Source organism: Halichoerus grypus, chromosome 7, assembly GCF_964656455.1.
Source record: "Halichoerus grypus chromosome 7, mHalGry1.hap1.1, whole genome shotgun sequence".
Classification (NCBI taxonomy): Eukaryota; Metazoa; Chordata; class Mammalia; order Carnivora; family Phocidae; genus Halichoerus; species Halichoerus grypus.
This window is the reverse complement of record NC_135718.1, coordinates 78392718-78413347: the sequence shown is the minus strand read 5'-3', so window position 1 is coordinate 78413347 and position 20630 is coordinate 78392718. Positions and strand designations below refer to the sequence as shown.

Here is a 20630-nt window from a genome sequence, read left to right as displayed (position 1 = left end):
GAGTAAAATACATTTACATAAAAGAACATCATGTCCTGAAGATACCAACATACAGTGTAGAGACCTGAAGATAAATCAAGGATTTTCCGCCCATGAGAAAAGTATACCTCAGGAAAACAGGTATCATCTTACATTGAAGACCTCGTATTATGAACAAAAATCGGTTTATTTTGAATTATAAACTAATGTTCGGGGAAGTAACTTCAATCAGTGCTGGCCTTAGATGTTTTAACAGAAAAGGAAGCAAAGGAATAGATTGAACAGTTATTTCTGGAGGTACATCCTGACAATAGCGTTTATGAGATACCATTTTTTAAAAGCTCTTTTAAATGATTATATTAAATATCATTTATTTTTTTATTATGATATTAAATATCATTTAAAAGAGCAATCTGGATTTGGAGTAATCGATGATCCAACGGAATGGGGCTGTTTATCTCTGCTTCCCTCGAAATCCCCCTACAATTAAAATTGTGGTAAAGAGAGAGAAAAAGACAAAAACTCCTAAGGACAAAGAGAAGAGAAAAGTAGATGAGAGCAGACAACAGACATCAGTGACACTCTGGAAGCTGAAAGCAGAGATGACCGCTGAGCCCGCCAGAGCCAGCTGGAACCTCACTGCCCAGAGAAGCAAACAAAACCCCAGCTGCCTGCCCCTGGGAGACTCAGGAAATGGAGCTGAGGTTCCTCTGAAGGAGAGGGGAAGGGGCTGGGAGGAGGCGGACTGGCTAAAAGTCTGCATAAAGAGCAGTCAGACCCTTCCCTAACACCAGGTACAAAAATGAACTCAAAATGGATTCAAGGGCTCCGCGTAAGAGCTGACCCTAAAAAGTGCTGGAAGAAAACACAGGAGGACAGCTTCAGGACACTGGGTTTGGCAATGATTTCTTGCATCTGACACCAGAAGTGCAGGCAACAAAAGCAAAAACAGACAAATGGAAACCGTCAGTCGCAAGGCAGCCTATGAAGTGGGAGAAAATATTTATAAATTACATAATGGGGTTAATACATAGAATACATAAAGTATTCCTACAACTCAACCCAAAGAACAAATAACACAATTAAAAAAATGGGCGAAGGACTTGAAGAGACATTTCTCCAAAGAAGATACAGAGACGGTCAACAGGGATATAAAAAGGTGCTCAGCATCACTGATCATGGGGGGGAATGAAAATCAATACCACCTGAGGTAGCACCTCACACCTGTCAGAGTAGCAACAAAGGAGGGAAGGAAGGAAACAACAAGGTGCTGGTGAGAACGTGAAGAAAAAGGAACCCCATGTACTGTTGGTGGGAATGAAAACTGGTGCAGCCACTGTGGAAAAAAGTATGGAGGTTCCTCAAAAAGTTGAAAATAGAGCTACCCTACTATCCAATAATCACACTACAGGATATTTACCCAAAGAATACAAGAACACTAATTCAAAAAGATACATGCACCCCTATGTTTATTGCAGCACTATTTACAATAGCCAAATCATGGAAGCAGCCCAAGTGTCCACTGACTGATGAATGGATACAGAAGATGTGGTGTATATATACACAACGGAGTATTACTCAGCCATAAAAAAGAAGAAATCTTGCCATTTGCAATGACATGGATGGAGCTAGAGCGTATAATGCTAAGTGAATTATGTCAGAGAAAGACAAATACTACATGATTCCATTCATATGTGGAATTTAAGACACAAAACAAGTAAGAAACAAAGAAAAAGAGAGACAAACAAAATCTTAACTACAGAGAACACACTGATGGTCACCAGAGGGGAGGTGGATGGGAGGATGGGGGAAACAGGTGATGGGAATGAAGGAGTGCACCTGTTGTGATGAGCACGGGGTGATGTACAGAGTTGTTGAATCACTATATTGTACACATGAAACTAACAGAACACTCTATGTTAATTATAGTTGAATAAAATATGGAAAAATTTTTTAAATAAAAAACAAACTAAAAAAAGGCATTTGCACACCCAGGTTCACGGCAGGACTATTCACAATAGCCAAGAGGTGGAAGCAACCTGAATGTCCATCAATGGGTGAATGGATAAAGAAAAAGTGGTACAGACATAAAATGGAGTATTAATACATCGTCTTAAAAAATGAGGAAATCCTGTCATGTACTACAACACGGATGAACTTTGAGGACATTATGCTGAGTAAGAGAAGCCTGTCACGCAAAGACAAACACTGTAAGATTCCACTTCCATGAGGTATGTGATGCAGTCAGACTCTTAGAGATCGGGGGTAGAAGGTGGATGCCAGAGGCTGGGGCAGGGAGGAAGGGAGAGCTTGATCGATGGGTAAAGAGTTTCAGTTTTGCAAGATGAAAAAGTTCTAGAGGTCTGCTGCATGACAATATCAATATAGTTCACACTACTGTACTAGATACTTAAAAATGGTTAAAATGGAAAATTTTATATATTTTGGTTTTTTACCACAATATAAAAAAGGTGGGAGATTATACTGGATTGTCTAGGTGGGTGCAATGTAATCACAAGGTTCCTAAAAAGTCAAAGAGGGAGGCAGAAGAGGTCAGAGAAATGCAGTATGAGACGTATTTGACCTGCTCATTTAAAGCAGCCCCTGCCTGGAAAGGGGCCAACAGCCAAAGGGGCCAACAGCAGCCTCTAGAAGCTAGAACAAGGCAGGGAACGGATTTTCCTCTAGAGCCACCAGGAAGGAACACAACCGGACACCTTGACTGTGGCCCAGTGAGAACCATCAGGGGACTTCTGACCTACAGAACTATAAGGTCAAAAAACCACTGTGTTGTTTTAAGCAAAAAAAAAAAAAAAAAAAAGAGGGGGGCTATTAGAATCCCCAGCTGGTAGGGCCAGACAAACCATCCCTATTCCAGTGAAACAAGAACAGGATCCTCTTTTTAAAAATGAAATATTCAGAGACCAATAAAAATTAAAACATGCTGGGGGCGCCTGGGTGGCTCAGTTGTTAAGCGGCTGCCTTCGGCTCAGGTCATGATCCCAGGGCCCTGGGATCGAGCCCCGCATCGGGCTCTCTGCTCCGCGGGAAGCCTGCTTCTCCCTCTCCCACTCCCACTGCTTGTGTTCCCTCTCTCGTGTCTCTCTGTCAAATAAATAAATAAAATCTTTAAAAAAAAAAAAATTAAAGCATGCTGGCAGAAATTAAAAGTTCGACAATAATAGGAAAATCTCTCAGAAAGTATAACAAAAACACACAGAGATGGAAAACAGTTCAGAAAAAAACATAAGAAGACGAAGAGAATCAAACCAGTGGGTCCAAATAGCCAACTAACAAGCTCACAGGAAAGAGAAAAAAGAGTGGAAAGGAAATCATCCTAGGAGTAGTACATGAAAATTTCCCAAATTGAAGGGCATGAGTTTCAGAACTGAAAGGACCACTGACATCAAAAGATCCTAAGACCTATGTCCCAGCTGGAAATTTCAGCATTCTGAGAACAAAAAAGAGTCAAACATTTTCCAGAGAAACAAACAAAGCAGATCACACACAACCAGCTGGGAAGCAGAACGGCCTGAGACATTTACACATAAGTGTTACAAAGCTCAGCTACAAACAAAATACAGTCACAATAAAGCAAACATTAAATATTAACATATCCACACACCATAACACAACTATAAGCACAAAATGGAGACAGGAGGAGGCGGCACACACTGAGGGTAAGGGGTGACGTGTGAGGGCTAAATCCTTAGCAGGAAATCAATAAAAGTCTAAAATTTTAAAAGAGATCAATAAATGGTACTTACAGCATATGGTGTGTTGTTTAGAAATAGGTAGGCAAATGCGAGAGAATATAAGGAAAAGAGTTGGAAAGGGCTCCTCTAGGCAAAGGAGTATTGGCAACATATGAACAAAGGGGAATGGCTGTTACAGTATTGTGTTTTCTTTTAAAGATTTACTTATTTATTTGTGAAAGAGAGAGCATGAGAGGGGGAGAAGCAGAGGGAGAGGGAGGGAGAGAATCCCAAGCAGACTCTGCGCTGCGCGAGGAGCCCAACGCGGGGCTCGATCTCCCAACCCCGAGATCATGACCTGAGCCAAAATCAAGAGTCGGAAACTTAACCAACTGAACCACCCAAGCATCCCTGTTATAGAATTATTTTAACTGCAAACAATGTGCATGTAATTACCTCAAAATAAATAAAATGCATGAATGAATAGATGGAAGCAAGCAAGCAGGACAGAATATTTAACAAAGCCAACCTACAAACCGTCACCCAGTAGAGATCTCCAGAATAACAGCTGTCCTAACATCGGGCATATGGTCACTTAGAGCTGGGAGTAAAACTTCCAGTTACAGCATCACACACAGATTCCAAGTGCATTGCGTTGCAAACAACTAAAATGGTTAACGTGCTCTGGAAAATGCTACTGGGGGCTTCAAAAACGTGACCAATAATAGAGAGGCGGACATCAGATATGTATGTAAGGACTGGGAAGAAAATTACTCTGAGGTAGGAAACGGTATGAGTCATAATATTGTTTGACAGAAATACACGACTATTAAATATACAATATGTGACTAAATTAATTAAATGGTATAAGTAGGCATTTGATGATTACCTCTATATACCCAAAACATTCTTTATATATTCAAGTTGGCCACAAAAATTGGGTTTTTTTTTTTTAGTTCTTCTCAGTGGGAAAACATGGGAAATATAAACCAAGAATAAAAGGTACATAAAGAAATTAAAAACCCATTTACCTGAATCATGTTGCTTTTGTCTGCATCAATCTTCCTTCCAACCTAGAAGAAAATAAGTAAATTAAAATGTAATGAGCAGCTTATAAGACAATGAGCTGTTCATAAGAAAAACCTATAATCCAGGGTAACTATTGTTTACTTCTTGTTCTCTATCCACAGCAAAAACTGTTCCTTCCCACTTCCCAGCTAATTTCTGGCTGTCACGGTATACAGAGTCAACTTTATTAGGCAAAGCCATGAAGAAGCAAGCATGTAAATCCACGGCTAATAAAAAATTGTATACAGCAAGTGCACCTAATGGTATAGCGTGAGTTTTAAAATCATACACTTTTATAAACTATCTCTTCTCTACTCAGGCAAATAATTTGCTAATTGATGATATAGAGGAAGACAAAGAAGCAAGAAAGAATCATTTTTCAAACTATAAGAATGACAACTACAGGGTAAAAGGGTAGCAACCTGTTTAAATTTTCATTTTTTACCGAACACAATCACTAGCAAGTAGAACACCTACAGACCATCTACATACGAATGTGTATGATCAAAGAGCTTGTAAGTCGTCTTTGACCCACATCCCCTTACACTCCTAGACTTCTTCCTCACTTAATTTCATTTAAGACTTTCTCAACTAAGAATGAGCTATCACCCTTCCAATACATGTGTGAATTATGGTATCTGCAGAAAGAGGGAAAAGTTACCCTTTTATTTTTTTTAAATTATTTACTTGAGAGAGAGTGAGAGAGAGAGAGAGAGAGAGCACGCACACGCACACGAGCAGAGGGAGTGGCAGAGGGAGAGATAGAAGCAGCCTCCCCGCTGAGCAGGGAGCCCCATGCGGCACTCAATCCCAGGACCCTGAGATCATGACCTGAGCCGAAGGCAGATGCTTAAACCACTGAGCCACCCAGGTGCCCCAAAAGTTTCCTTTTTAAAAAATTAATTAACATTTGTATTAACATATTACCTGCATACAGAAAAACACAGAAATCTTGAGTGGCTCGCTTAATTTACCTAAAGCGAACACACACGTGCAGCCACCACTCTCCCTAAAGGTCACCATCACCCTGACTTTCAAATACCACACATTAGTTTGCCTGTTGGGCAAGGTCCTGTTATCCAGGCATCTGCCTGCAAGTCCATGAATCCCTGTATCTGGACCAAAATAAAATGCTCTGGGAAGACAGAACCAAGTAGTCACTGACCACAAGGAGACATTATCTCAGAAAGATGTTGACGCGTCGGAGGAAAATGTTTTGGCGGATTGGATGGTTGTTTGAGGTCAACCTGCAAGATCTCTAGAGACTGTAGGACACAGAAGCTATTTTATGATATAAATAGATGAATGTCCCACTGGCAGTTAGATGAGGGAAGGGGAGCTGAGGGAAGGGAATAGGGAGACCAGATCTCCTTTCTATAGGTACAAAAACACCTATGAAAATACAGGTAATAACCAAATGAGTTTGTGCTAAAAGCTAGACTAAGGTACTGATACATCAACTCATTTGATCTTCCAACTGCTCTGAAGCCGGCAGACAGATAAGGATGCTGCGTCTCAGAGTGGGTAAGGGTGATACACCAAGCTAAACAGTAGGTGAGGCAAAACTGTTCCTCCTTTTTTTCCTAAAGATTTTATTTATTTGAGAGAGAGAGCGAGCACAAGCAGGAGGAGCAGCAGAGGGGGACGGAGAAGCAGACTCCCTGCTGAGCAGGAAGCCCGATGTGGGACTCGATCCCAGGACCCTGAGACCATGACCTGAGCTGAAGACAGACGCTTAACCAACTGAGCCACCCAGGCGCCCCCAAAGCCATTCCTGTTCACGGCTTCTATGCAGGGCTAGAGACACCAGAAAACCAAAAGGAAAAATGTTCACAGAAAAGAGGCCAGGCTAATTATATACAGAATATACTGTATGATTCCTGCTCATGAATCATTTAAAGGAAAAGAACCAAGTAATTCGGGGTCCACAAAAGTCTTCTGAATTACCAGAAAGTTGACTAGTTCTGTCACTTGTAAAGTAGGCCCACTTATCTTTCTGTGCCTCAAAGGAGAAGTTTCAAAAGAAATCCGTACACTTCACAAGGTGTAATTTTCTGTCATGTTAATTTGTTTTATGCTCTGTATGCATTTCCCACTGCAGCAGGGGAAATCAAAAGAACATGATGTCCATCAGAAAAAGTCACAGATGCAGAGGCAAATTGCCACCAGAAGATTACTGAGGGAGCCTATGATAATGCCCCCTTCAAACGACATGCCATACCTGCATGAATATTTAATTCAATCATACTACTTTCAAAAAGCAGGGAACACAGTTCAAAAGGAAAATGTTCTATTCTGCTACTTGAAGAGGGAGAGGCAAGAAAACATCCAACGAGAGTGAATATGAGACTCTATGAGATGTGCTCGCCAAAAGGCATGTCGCTCAAAGGGCTTTCCTGCACCCTCACTGCGAAGTACAAAATAATGTCAATGACAATAGCTAGGACCTTCAGACACTATACGTAAATCAATTAAATGCCTTTACATTAAATCCTAGGAGAACCCTGCAAAGCAGGGAGGCCTTAGGATGCCCAGCTGATCGGATGCAGCCCCTGGGCCCCGAGAGATCAGGTAACTTAGCCAAGCTTGCAAACCTGTCCAAGGTCACAGTTCAAGAAAAAAGGAAAGCGTTCCCATCAAGTCTCTGGGGTACCAAAGACACTGTTCTGCTTCCAGATGAAAGCAACCAAGCCCGCTGGTCAACTTGAAATCACTTAATGATTCTTTCACTATTTCTTGGTTTCAAATTGCTTCTGGTTTGTCCTGAGTAAAGGGTATCAGTCTGCCTTCCTCCTATGAGATGGGGTAATGTCTTGATAGCAAGTGGCTTGAGGACAGAAACAAAAATAGGCCTGGATGGACTCTTTTTATAGAGCAGCTAATGGTTCCAGGGGCTGAGAGCTCTCTGGGGATCTTCTGCGGATGGGATCTGGCACAAGGAGCGCACACAAAGTTGCAGGTTTCATTCCACACCGGACACATGCCCTGAAGAAACAACCGGTGGGGGCGGGGCGTTCTTTCTGGGACTTGTGAGTAAGCCAGGTTAACTGTGCTCACCTTGCAGAGGAAAGCATCTAGGGGGAAAAAATTATCCAACTCACACGGGTAGGGCTGTGGCTCTACCTTTCAGCTGAGACCGAGTGCAGTAAGACAAGATCTTCACAGACGTTAACCCAGTGGCAGGCAGAAGAACACTGTGGGGAGAGGGGACAGAATAAGGCAGCCTTCCTTATTCACTAATCCTGGGTAGCAATACTCAACCCGCTGTGTCTCTCCTACTGCTCACTTCCTCTCAAGAAAAACCACACCGGAGGGGAAGGCTCCAAGAGGGAAAAGCAATGAGCGTTAAAGAAGCAAGGCTGACGAAGGAAAAGATTCAAGTTCACGGCATTCGGCAAGGCATGGCCAGCTCCCACTTTACAGGTTTGTATTTGTAGGGCCAGTCCTCTCAAAGCTTATCTCTTCCTCCTGGAGTGGCTTCATCTTTTTTTTTTTTTTTTTTTTAAAGATTTTATTTATTTGACAGAGAGAGCAAGCGAGAGAGGGAACACAAGCAGGGGGAGTGGGAGAGGGAGAAGCAGGCTTCCCACTGAGCAGGGAGCCCGATGCGGGGCTCGATCCCAGGACCCTGGGATCACGACCTGAGCTGAAGGCAGACGCCCAACGACTGAGGCACCCAGGCGCCCCAGGAGTGGCTTCCTCTTGGGGGCCAGCCTGAGAGACTGGGAGGGAGAGGCCGCCCACAGGACAACCCCGGGGGGACGATGCTGAAATCAACTGCCACGGCCCACCACGGACACGTGACCGGAAACTGCAGCGGGCACGCTTGTTGTTGGCAGCCCCGGCCCAAACTCTGTAATTATAATTCCGTTGTTTCTTCCTCAGGGGGAAAATGGTGTGTAATTAGACAAGCATAATACAGAGACCAGTAACAGCACAAGATCAATTTAATTACACTTTTCTATTTTATTACATTTTTCCATTAAGATTACACTTTATTAGAATAGGAAAGACCACTGCAGTTTTTCTCATTCTCACTCATAAACAGCAAATGCAAATTAAATCTTAGTCTGAGACTACAGAACCCAAAGTACAAAGTTAGTGCTTTCTTCCTAATCTCTAACACTCAACACACACAGTTTAACTCCACAATTTCTTTCTCTCCTCTGCTTGGAGAAGAACCTCAGCAGTCTTTCAGGAGGGAGGGATTCAGGGGCAGTTGCCGGGGCCCAGGCATCGAGTCAAGTTTACGTGACCGGAAAGTGCCATGCGCACCTGCAGACCCCGCCAGGCTGCCTTCTGCTGGTGGCTGGCATCATCCTCTTGGCCAGGCAGAACGACGTGGAATTACACTCCAGGAAAGCCTTGATCTGCCCCTCACTGCACCACATTTCTACTTTTTCTAAATTTAAAGACTAGCACCAAGAGGGAATCGGGTCTCCTCCCCACGCCTCACCCCTTGTGTAGGACATCATGCTTCTCCAGGGGAAGCCGGAGCTCCTTCTCTGAGCTGCTCACCAGGGTGCAAAAGAAAACACAAACCACAAAAAAATCATCCATTAACTACCCTGGTGATTTCCCAACCTGCCTCTCAAAGGGCTTTCCCTTTTCTTCTCTTCTATAAAGTGCATTTGAATAGAGGAGTTTGGAGGAACAAGTTCATCTGGAAAAGGACAGGTTTGCAAACTGCAGCCCACTAAAATGTGGGAGCCCAAGGAGAGCATTTGATGGGGGCGGGGAGGGGGGGTTAAGAATTTTCAGAGAAATACAAGACGCTAGTCATTCCCAAAGATGATGAAGAGTGAAAGCAACTATACTCCAGGAAATGACGAGAGAAATTAATGGGAACAAAGCAAAATGGTCACCGCCCAGAAGCTAATCCTTGAAGACCGGAGTGTGACCTCGGGCAAAAAAATCACCCCTTCTCCCCTTCCCCAAGGAGGAGGTAAGTGCCTTCCTCAGAAGGAAGAAGGAAAGTACCTTTTATCCAAATCATTCAGCAAACCTTTCCTGAGTGGGATCACACAGAGATGCAAGAGCAACTTCTCTGAAGGAGCTCAGAGTTCAGCCAGAAGGAAAACCCATACCACTATTTACACTTCTGGGTGCCAAGTGATACCAGGACGGTAAATAACATCAACCAACATAAGCGCTTCCCTGCCTGGGGCCAGGCACCACTCCTGGACATTTCATGGATCTCATTCTAATCCCTGAAACCTGCCTGTGAGACTGGCGAATGTCTTCTTGTTACTGATGGAAACAGGGGTGTATGGGACACAGAAAAGGGTCTTTCAAACAAAAGTAGTATTTTTTTTTTAAAGATTTTATTTATTTATTTGACAGAGACACAGCGAGAGAGGGAACACAAGCAGAGGGAGTGGGAGAGGGAGAAGCAGGCTTCCCGCGGAGCAGGGAGCCCGATGTGGGACTCGATCCCAGGACCCTGGGATCATGACCTGAGCTGAAGGCAGACGCTTAACGACTGAGCCACCCAGGTGCCCCCAAAAGTAATATTTTTTATATTAAGTAAGTCTTCAGATACCCGAAGGGTATGCTTCCACCCCAAGTAGAAAATCTATCCCTATTTTCCCTTTTGAAGGCTGCTCAGGACAGTCTCGGGTGCCTAGAACTTGTGCTCAGACACTCACAAAATGAAGAAAGAATTTTCTGACATGGCAGGTCCTGGTAACAGCAATGCCCTACCCTGCTTTATTGGAGCAGTGTCTGGTGGTTACTAAAACACTAACCATGGATGTGCCAATACAATCTTCCTCAAGTGTTATTTAATCACAGCTCCTCGAGGGCAAGAGCCACGCTTTATCCCTGCCTATCATGCTCTCGCCACCTAAGGCAGACATCGATAATCACCCACAAAATCCTATCATGTTTTTCCCGACCAATTCCATCAAATCAAAACTTCTCAGGTCAGTTCACCCACCTTTACTTTGCACACTGAGTCATCATTTTCAAGACTGGAGTCGTACCCACTTTCAAAAGTTCTGTTCGTTGTTAAATGTTTGATTCTGCAGTTCTCTCTAATGTCCTTCCCCTCTCTGCTCCCTCACTGTCAATCATGCCCACCACCGGGCTTAGAAAGAACAACGGAAATCAACATGTTTACAATAATACAGGAATTTTCTACATGATCTTTCTTTTACTTAACAAAAACATTGTTCTCAAAATACCTCATATGCACCCAGTAAATTCTGAATTAGTACTTACTCCCACCTAGTATCTGATTATAATTTACCTTTTATTAAAACCATCTTTACGCAGTCGTATGTCACAATCAAGAAAAGTTTTAATTACAGGAGGATCAAAAGCCATAATTCTTTTAAAAAACTTTCTAAACAAGGTCTCATCTGCTGTGGTCCCAGCAGCCTCCCTTTGAAACAGCATCTCCCCAACTAGTCAGAAAGTCTCATAAGCGGAGGTTATGTCATACTGACATAGAGGAACTGAAGGTCTCCACCAACACCTGTTCTTTGCTCCGTTTCCTGCTTCTACTCTTGCTAGGACTTGCACCCCCACTTTATACATGCCGCGTAAAGCAAAGAGTGTATGTCCTCCTCGTGAGGGGCAAGGAGTCGGTGATTTCTCGAGAACAGAGAACATCTAAGGAAGGAGCAGGAGAGGATGAAGCAATCACACGCGTATTGCAGCCACCCGACCTAGACATCTCCACGCCAAGACCCCTGGCTCCAAGGAGTAACGCGTGAGCCTTCGTCTTTGTTCTCACGGCTCCGGGATGCCCGAGGGGGACCCGGACACCAGACTGCAGTCCTCCACAAAACCCCAGACCCCAAGCTAGGACTAGACCCCCTCTTCTCCTTTCTGAGTCTCCGTCTGCACCTGCACGCTCTCTATACCCTCAGTAAACCCTGCCGGCTGGTGTGTGACTTCTACCCTGCGGGCAGCCAGGGGCCCTCCCGGCTGCTGCTGGGGACCCGGCCCGCGGCATCGGCATCCCAAACACGGAGCATCTGCAGGCCAGCAGTTCCATAAACAGACTTTAAAGACTAATCCGAATGCCTTGCCTTTGGAATCTTGTTTCTTTTTAGATACTGAGAAGAATAAATATTTAACGAAAATTAAAGGAACTCAGAACAATGGGAACTTTCTAATTTCCTTTTTAAACACTTTGAAGTAGCGTTAGGACTTCAGAAGACAATTTGGCAGGGGCCGGCAAACCAAGTTACCGCAACACACCCCGCCAGTCACAGAAGGGGTCTTTCCTGTTCCCGAAAGAAGCAAAATTTAGCTGACTGATAAGAATACAAGGTGGACGAAAAAGAAATCCCAAATCTACTGTAAGAGAGAAACCGATTAACTCCAGTTCCAAGGCAGATCCTGGGAAACGCTTCCGGCCGAGATTCGGCCTCGACTCAAACCGGATGTGAGTGGACACTCGTCAGGGCGTCTGCGCGGCCCCTCCGATTTCCGGGGACTCAGCCACGTGATACAGCCCCACACACATATCCACAGCGGATTGGAGCTGTAAGAACACCTGACCACAAGGCAGCCGCTCATAGGCTGGCCAGGAACCTAAAAAGATGGGGCCAGCCAATCAGATGTCTGCCTCAAAACCTGGCCTCCAGAAACCCGAGGGGAAGTCGCCAGTGAGACGCTGGGGTACACGAAGCCAAGAGGGCCGCTTAGAGTCCGGGCCAGCACCGTGGGCCAGGTCTGTCGTGGCAAGTGCTTACCGTCCAGGGGTGAACCTGCCCGCTTTCCACAACCAGCAAATCATCTCCGGCAGAGCGCATGATGGCCACAGATGTTGAACTTGTGGGGAAGTACCTGCTATGGACCCGTGTGGGTGGAACAAAACCACCTTCCCTTAGATGGAACAGCTCACATCACTTGGTAAGGAACCTGAGGCCAGATTCCTGAGGAAATGCGGGTTTATTCAAGTTCCTCTCTCCTCTGACTGCAGGTTTCTCCGCTAGAAAATAAGGCCACTTTGGGGGAGGGTCTCTAAGTTGTGTCCTTTAACCTCAGCAGGGGCAGCAGCTGGAGAATCAACAGGCCCCTTTCGGACCGACGAGGGCTCTCCTGGGGGCAGTGACGGGAAACATTCTCTATTACCCGCTCTGTCACATGATGACTTCTCACCCGATTAATTGGAATTCACAAACATTTCTCTAAATATTCCTAAAAGGTGCCACTTTCCAGGCTGTCCCATTTTGGCTATATGTACAAAGAACACTGGAATTTTTCAGTCGTTTTCAGTTTCTCTATTTTTCATTTAGAATATCCAATGCTACAATGCCCCACCTCTCCCTTAAAGAAGCTAAGCAGCAGAGAGAGTAGTATTTGCTTAGTCATTAGCGAGAATATTTATATCAGGAATAGTGCTACCACCTTAACCGTATTTTCAATATTCCACTTGGGTGGGGTAGTGGTGGGGGGACATGGTACCAAAACCAGACACTGGAAATCCAAATACCTATCTCGTCAGGCAGCTTTTAACAAATTAGAAGGGCATTTATCTCAAGGTCTAAAACTATAAGCATTCAACCAATGAAATGGCTCATAAAGTATTTTTAGAATGATGTCAGAAAAAAATGTCCAAGACTTTGAAAGGAACAAAAGAAATTCCTAGGTGTCCCTTCAATGGTATGCTAGACATCGCCCAGTGGGCCCGCTGGGGGCCATCCCAGTCGACAGGGCTATCAACCTCTGACCCACCATCTATTTCACAACTTGGTACTCAGATTTTCCTGTAATTTCCTCATTGAGTTAAATAAAACCTGTATGTTCATTTTATATCTACATGAAACACATTTTTAACTTTTTGAAAATTATTCTTTAACAGTGATGATCAATTTTAAACATCGCTCCATTATAAACATCTAGAAAAGCCTGGGTGGCTCAGTCCGTTAAGCATCTGCCTTCAGCTGAGGTCATGATCCCAGGGTCCTGGGATTGATCCCCACGTCAGGGAGTCTGCTTCTCCCTCTCCTTCTCCCACAGCTGCCCTCTCACTCTCTCATTCTCTCTCTCAAATAAAAATAAAACTTTTAAAAAAAATAAACATCGAGGAAAGTATTCAGTCACTAGTAACGGTATAACTCACTAGGCTGTGAAGTGAACTCCATGCTATTTGGAAGCCAGATCCTTACAATTCAAAGTGATACAGGGGTAATAGACAAATGTCAATGCCATCATGGTAATTTCCCCAGTAAAGCAAGTTACATTCTCCGTCCTTTATGTACATCAGTACGTGACAAGTGATGTGAAGCCCTGAATTCCAATTGCATAGATGTACATCATGCATCCACTTTTTAATGGATATAATATAAAAAAAAATCCAAGTCAGTGCATGTAGTAGATGGGGGGGGGGGGTGTTTCTGTGTGTAAAAACATAGCTGAAACCACAGCCAGATATGCAATAAAGACAGATAGAACACACAACCTAGAAAGTGAAGCAACTCCATTTACTCAGAAAAAATAATCTTGGTTCTAATCTGTTGCCCTTGTGCTTAAGTTTTCTGAGCTAAAGAGCTACCCAGCAAAATTAGCAAAGCAAGGTACATGCACGTAGACATGATTATTTAATTTTCACAGCCTTTAAACTCCTCAAAACAGGGGTCTGGGGTTCTCTACCCATCACTTGACATGACTTCTTTAAACGAAGAACTACAGACATCAAGCAGAAAACAGGGCCAAATGATTCCACTTTATAGACACAGTGAGTAGGAGGTTAATTGTGTCATTCATTTTTCTAAATGCTGTAAGAAAACCCATGAACTAAAAGTCAATGGCTTCTTGATATAAATAACCCTGATGCATGAAAATACATTACACTAAGGATTTACACAGTAGAAATCACAAAGATTCCTACAAGTAACAAGTCTCCTACTAAGACTTAAAATAGGAATTTATTTATGTAATTTACAAAATGTGATTTAAACACACTTTTCAAGGCTACCACAACATATTCAAGAAACCATTTAAAGCTTCATGCACATGTAAAACTACCCCTTGAGACCATATCCTTAGGTATGGAGAACTCAAAAGTTTAAGGTCACTCCCAGATCTGTACAGGCACCCCCTTGACCAGAAAAATCTCCTCCTCCTTTTCAGTGCCTACTCCTCCCCTTCAGGGCCCATCCGCCCAGCTCTCCACTCCTAAATGTCAGTGGAATTCCACTAACAACCCTTCTCTGGCTGCAATGCTCTGTTTCTTGGCTCCAGAATTTCTCAGAACCTTGAAAACGCTAATGCCCACAGCGACTCTCAAAGAAAAGGCTGGGGTGATGCACCGTCTCTTGCTTCTCAGAACTCCAAAGACTACATCTTGGAAATCCATATCCTAGTGAAAAGGATTCACTTAGCTTGGCTCTTGAGTTTATTCCATTGAGTGTATTCCTCAGTCACAAGCTAAGCATCCACCCAGGCCAGCCATATACAAAGACCCGGGGCGGGGGGGCGGGGGCACACTCCCCAGGGATAACCTGGGCACCTGAACAACCACTCACTGCCCTGATATCTTAAGTTGGCATCATTGAAGTAGTAATGACCACAGGCTACAAAGCATCACCTCCCTTGGGAGGCCCAGGTTAAAACAAAAATCCTCAAATGGCTCAGTTATCAAACAGTATTATGAGGCTTAGCTGCCCAGATCAAAGAAAAGTGACTTTCTGGGCTGAATTTCTTCTCTAAGTGAAAATCTCTCTCTAATGTATTACAGTTTTTCTACTTTTCTCCTGTTGAAAAAATACTAGATGTTCTTTTTTTTTTTTTTTTAAGGTTTATTTATTACTTTAAGGGAGACAGGGAAAGAGCGAGAGCAAGCTTGGGGGGAGGGGCAGAGGGAGAGAGAAACCCAAGCAGAGCCCCAAGTGGGGCTCGATCTCACAACCCTGAGATCAGACCTAAGCTGAAACAAAGAGTCAGACGCTTAACCAACTGAGACACCCAGGTGCCCCTAGATGTTCTTTGAATGATATTAGAAAATAAAAATATGTACAGACAAGAAAAACACCCAATAACCCTGGCCCTCAATCAGAAGCACTCATTACTTTGAAATACTTCTTTCCAGTTCTTTTTGAGGAGAACAGGAATCTTTGATCCACTAATGTATATGTAGGGTTAAATGAAAACTTTTTACACTTCTGTATAATTTTTGTATATTTCTTGCATATTTTTGTATATTGTGTATACTTTTTATATATACTTTTTATGTACTTATTTTATAAATTCATTCGTTTTATAAGTTAAGGACTATATACATGGTTTCACAATTATTTTTTTGGTCACAACATATGGACATTTCCAGGCTACTAAACTATTAAAATATTCTTCAACATCTTTTCCCACCCCCCCACATTATGAAAGACAGTCCATTCACTGCTTTGTGGAGAATTAGGTTTTCCCCCAACTTCTAATAACATTTATTTTCTTAGAAGAGTTACTCGGGTTTGCCATAAATATTGGAAACATGGTTGGTTTTACCAAATGAAGGACATACATGCATACTATTTTGTAACTTGTTTTCATCCACATTGTATCCCAAATACATTCTTTAAATATACTTCTTGGGTTACTTCCTAGTTTTTTTTAACAACGATCCCCAGAACCAAATTCCACATGATCTTCATGAGTCAAGGTCATCATTAAGAATGTTCACAACCGGGGCGCTTGGGTGGCTCAGTTGGTTAAGCGACTGCCTTCGGCTCAGGTCATGATCCTGGAGTCCCTGGATCGAGTCCCGCATCGGGCTCCCTGCTCCGCGGGGAGTCTGCTTCTCCCTCTGACCCTCCCCCCTCTCATGTGCTGTCTCTCTCACTCTCTCTCTCTCAAATAAATAAATAAAATCTTAAAAAAAAAAAAAGAATGTTCACAACCATGATACGTCATTGCTATGAGTATAATAATAGGTATGCAAATCAGGATGAACGAGCCCAGGTGCCCTAAATCTGTTGTTTCGTCGGTTTTATTTTTTAAGAGTTCTCCAATAGCAAGCTTTTTAATCAGTGGTCTTTCCCTCATGACAGCAAAAAAGGCACAAAATAGCTCTCAATCAGTTGAAGTGTCTGCAAAGGGAGTTACTGATTCAAACACTTCTCCCAAGTCACACTCCCAGTCACCATACAAGGAGGAGGAGAAGGAGAATTATTTTCCTGTTACTGGGACTTGGGTGATTTCAAAACAACCTCTCCGATTTATGAATTAGTAATGAAAGATCCATATCAGCAGTTTCAACTTTTCTTTCCCACAGTCAGTAAGAAATGCATATCCCTCAACACCTCTAAATTTGTCTAAGGGCATCTGGAGAAGGTTTACTCCAACACCTGCACATTCTTTCCCATCATTCACCAGAAGACATTTCTGGATTTATCAGTTTCCTCAAGTTCTGTGGCTTAACTGATTAACCACAATCCAATTTTTTTTTTTTTGCTGTTTTTTTTTTTTTTATTGAAGTAGAAGTGACATACAATATCCTATTAGTTTCAGGTATACATCATAATGATTCAATATTTTCATACATTATGAAATGATCCCCATGATAAATCTAGTTACCATCTGTTACCATACAAAGTTATTACAATATTACTGACTGTATTCTCTATACTGTACATTATATCCCATGACTTACTTTTAACTGGCAGTTGACCTCTGAATCTCCTTCACCTATTTCTCCCACCCCCCAGCCCCTGCCCTGCTGGTAATCAACAATTTGCTTCTTTTATCTGGGAGTCTGTTTCCATTTTGTTTTGTTTGTTCAGTTGTTTTATATTTTAGATTCCACATAAAAGTGAAATCATACAGTGTTTGTCCTTGTCTGACTTACTTCACTTAGCATAACACTCCCTAGGCCTACCCATATTGTAAGCAAATGGCAAGATTTTTTTTTTTATGGCTGAGTAATATTCCCGTGTGTCTGTGTGTCCCTGTGAGTGTGTGCGCACGTGTGCGCGCGCATACACATAAACACCAAATCTTCCTTACCCATTCATTTACTGATGAATAGCCATATCCAGGCTACTGTACATAATGCTGCGGTAAACATGGGGGTGCAGATATCTCTTCAAATTAGTGTTTTCATTTTCTTCAGATAAGTAACCAGAAGTGGAACTGCTAGATTATATGATAATTCTATTTTTAATTTTTTAATTTTTAATTTTTAATTTTTTGCAGAACCTCCAGTGGCTGTACCAATTTATATTCCCACCAACAGAGTTCTCTTCTCTCCACATCTTCAATAACACGTGTTATTTTTGTCTTTTTGATAGCAGCCATTCTGACAGGTATATAGGTGATACATCTCCTGTGGTTCTGATTTGCATTTCCCTGATGATGAGTGATTTTAAGCATCTTTTCATGTATCTGTTGGGCATCTGTATGTCTTCTTTGGAAAAAAAAAAAGAATGTCTATTCAAGTCCTGCGCTCATTTTTTAACCAGGTTGTTTGTTTTCTGATATTAAGTTGTGTAAGTTCTTTACATATTTTGGATACTAACTCCTTATTGGATATATGATTTGCAAATACCTTCTCCCATTCAGTAGGCTGTCTTTCGTTTTGTTGATGATTTCAATATGATCCAAATCTGAGGCCAAATCAACTCCGTGAGGTTAGAGATGCTTTTAAAAAAGATATAATTATCTGATGACCTTCCTTGCATAATGAATCAACTTCTTTATTAAATGTGTTCTTAAAAAACACATTTCATATTCTATAGGCATACCATGAAATGAATGAGGGCCATGCTGTCAGGTGGAGAGAGGGTACATTTACCGGAACGAATCTCTAACCCTGTTCCTACACAAGGAGCACAACAGTTGTCGGGTGACCTAAGGGGAGGTAGATAAGTAATCTTTTAAAATTATGTTTTATTCAGGATACAGAAAGGGCATAAAAATCATCAGTACCATAAACAACAGCCAAAATCCATGCCCAATTCACGCACAGAACTTAAAATTCTACCTGCCACACGACAGGGATACAATAAATTTTCTGAACAAGCGCATGTCTTCAAACAATACCATTTTTCATTCTCCAAAAATCCTGATGGGAGCCTTCAGGATTAGTAAATGTGAGATAACTTAACCTGCCTTTTAGTCTCCTTAAAATCTAGGGCAGCCTACACAAAAATCTGCTGGGGTAAAAGAGACAAGTCTCATCACAAGCCCCCAGTGCTGTCAGCGTTGTTTAAAGGAAAGACCACATTCGAAGTAATGTTTCCAAAATCGCTACAAACCTGTCCTGCTGCTCCATGGTGTGCTGTTTCAACTCAATCACATCAGCCCTCCAAACGTCTCCGTTGGAAAAGCCAAAAATCACTCAATAGAAAATAAACACAGCTCATTCAAATACATTTGCCCAAAGCAATCTGCTAATGAGAAGAAATGGTCCCCACATCCACAGAGGGTGAGTCCAGTCAGCGGCCAATTTATTCTTTGCCATCTCCATGCCTCTGTGTGTGTGTGTGTGTGTGTGTGTGTGTGTGTAATCTGTGAAACAGGAAGCCAGGTGAGATGAGATCTCTCATCTCCAATTCTGTATTGAAATGATTTGCATTTACAATTATTCCAATTATTCTAACTATTCCAAATTATGAGCAAGAGTCGAGTTTGATTACTGTTGATTAAAAAATTACTGTGGGAGGCAATGTGGTATAATGGTATGAGACAAATTTAAAATTAAGTAATATAAATATGACATCTAGTAGAAGGCATTAGAAACGTGGGGACATTCTTGGGTGGCACCATCCTTGGGGTGCCTACTGGCAGCCAGTGAGTGGGGCCTCAAGTATGTGGGACAGGCCCACACAGGTGGTCCCGCCTTAAATAACAACTGTGAGCAACACTGAGGAATCCAGGTTTCAGACCACATGGTTTCTCAGGAGCTGGGTGCCCTTTAATGAACTATGGTTACATCATTTCATTCTGAACCTCAAGCTCCTCACAGTTAAACTGGAAATACGGTCATCTACCTCCCAGGGTTCTTTCTGTGATACCACGATGGGGGCTTGCAGTAACTGCCCACGTTCATATCCTGGCCCTACACTTACGAAGTCTGAGCCCCCCCACCATGTGCTCAGCTTAACCTCTTCGGTGTCCTCATCCATAAGACTGAGCTGCTGAGTAGCGGTTCAGTGCATGTTAGCTCTAGTACCTCAGTGCAGGGCTAATGGCTAATAGGTGCTAAGTGGTGCTCCCACTCCATGGCCGCTCAAGACCACGCTAGAACCCAGCTACACACTTTCAAAAGCTCAGCAACGGCCCCCACCCCCAATCACCAGTGACAAGGACAATTAGTAAAAATTAATTAATTAAAAGGTAGGGTCTATTCATTAGTGATATTGACATTTTTGCAAATGGGTCTTCAAAACCAACCTGCAAACTAGTGTTTTGTCTTGCTTAAAAAAAAGAAAAAAAAAAAAGACCTACTAATGGCATTGACTACTGAGGCATGGTACACGCAGAGGTTTCCAGGTGCGTCCCACAATAAACAGTCTAGAGGATTAAAACAAAGCCCAGCTTCCAAACTCCAGGTTAAATGCTGAAATATATAACCAAGCAATTAAAACAACCCTAAACCAGTTTCTTTGAACATCCTCACACCCTCATGAGATGTGACATTGGAGAGATGGTGAAAAGTAGCAAACAATGTTTGCATTTGCAGAAATGCATAGATACGAGTAAGCTTAAACCCCCCACCCACCCACAATAGGTTAACAAGCAAGAAGTTGGCAGAGAAATGTCCCATGAATGGGTGACACCCATGTACACATGGAAACCAGAGCAACAACACGGTTCTTTGGCTCCAGTAAGTTGCAAATCCCTCAGGAGCTTCAGACTCCCCACGAACCAACACTCACAGCACAGCCCCCAGGTCTGGGCAAAGTCCCTCATCCAGGGAGTGAGCGAACCCCATTC

General features: G+C 42.8%; 1 protein-coding gene across 10 annotated transcripts in view; it reads right to left on the bottom strand.

Moving 5' to 3' along the window:
• SGMS1 (sphingomyelin synthase 1) overlaps positions 1-20630 on the bottom strand; it is a 270354-nt gene that overhangs the window by 141154 nt on the left and 108570 nt on the right. For all 10 annotated transcript variants that reach the window (XM_078077801.1, XM_036123426.2, XM_036123430.2 and 7 more), the window contains one exon: positions 4706-4747. The gene's annotated coding sequence lies outside the window, so the exon portion shown is untranslated. The remainder of the gene's footprint in view (positions 1-4705; positions 4748-20630) is intronic.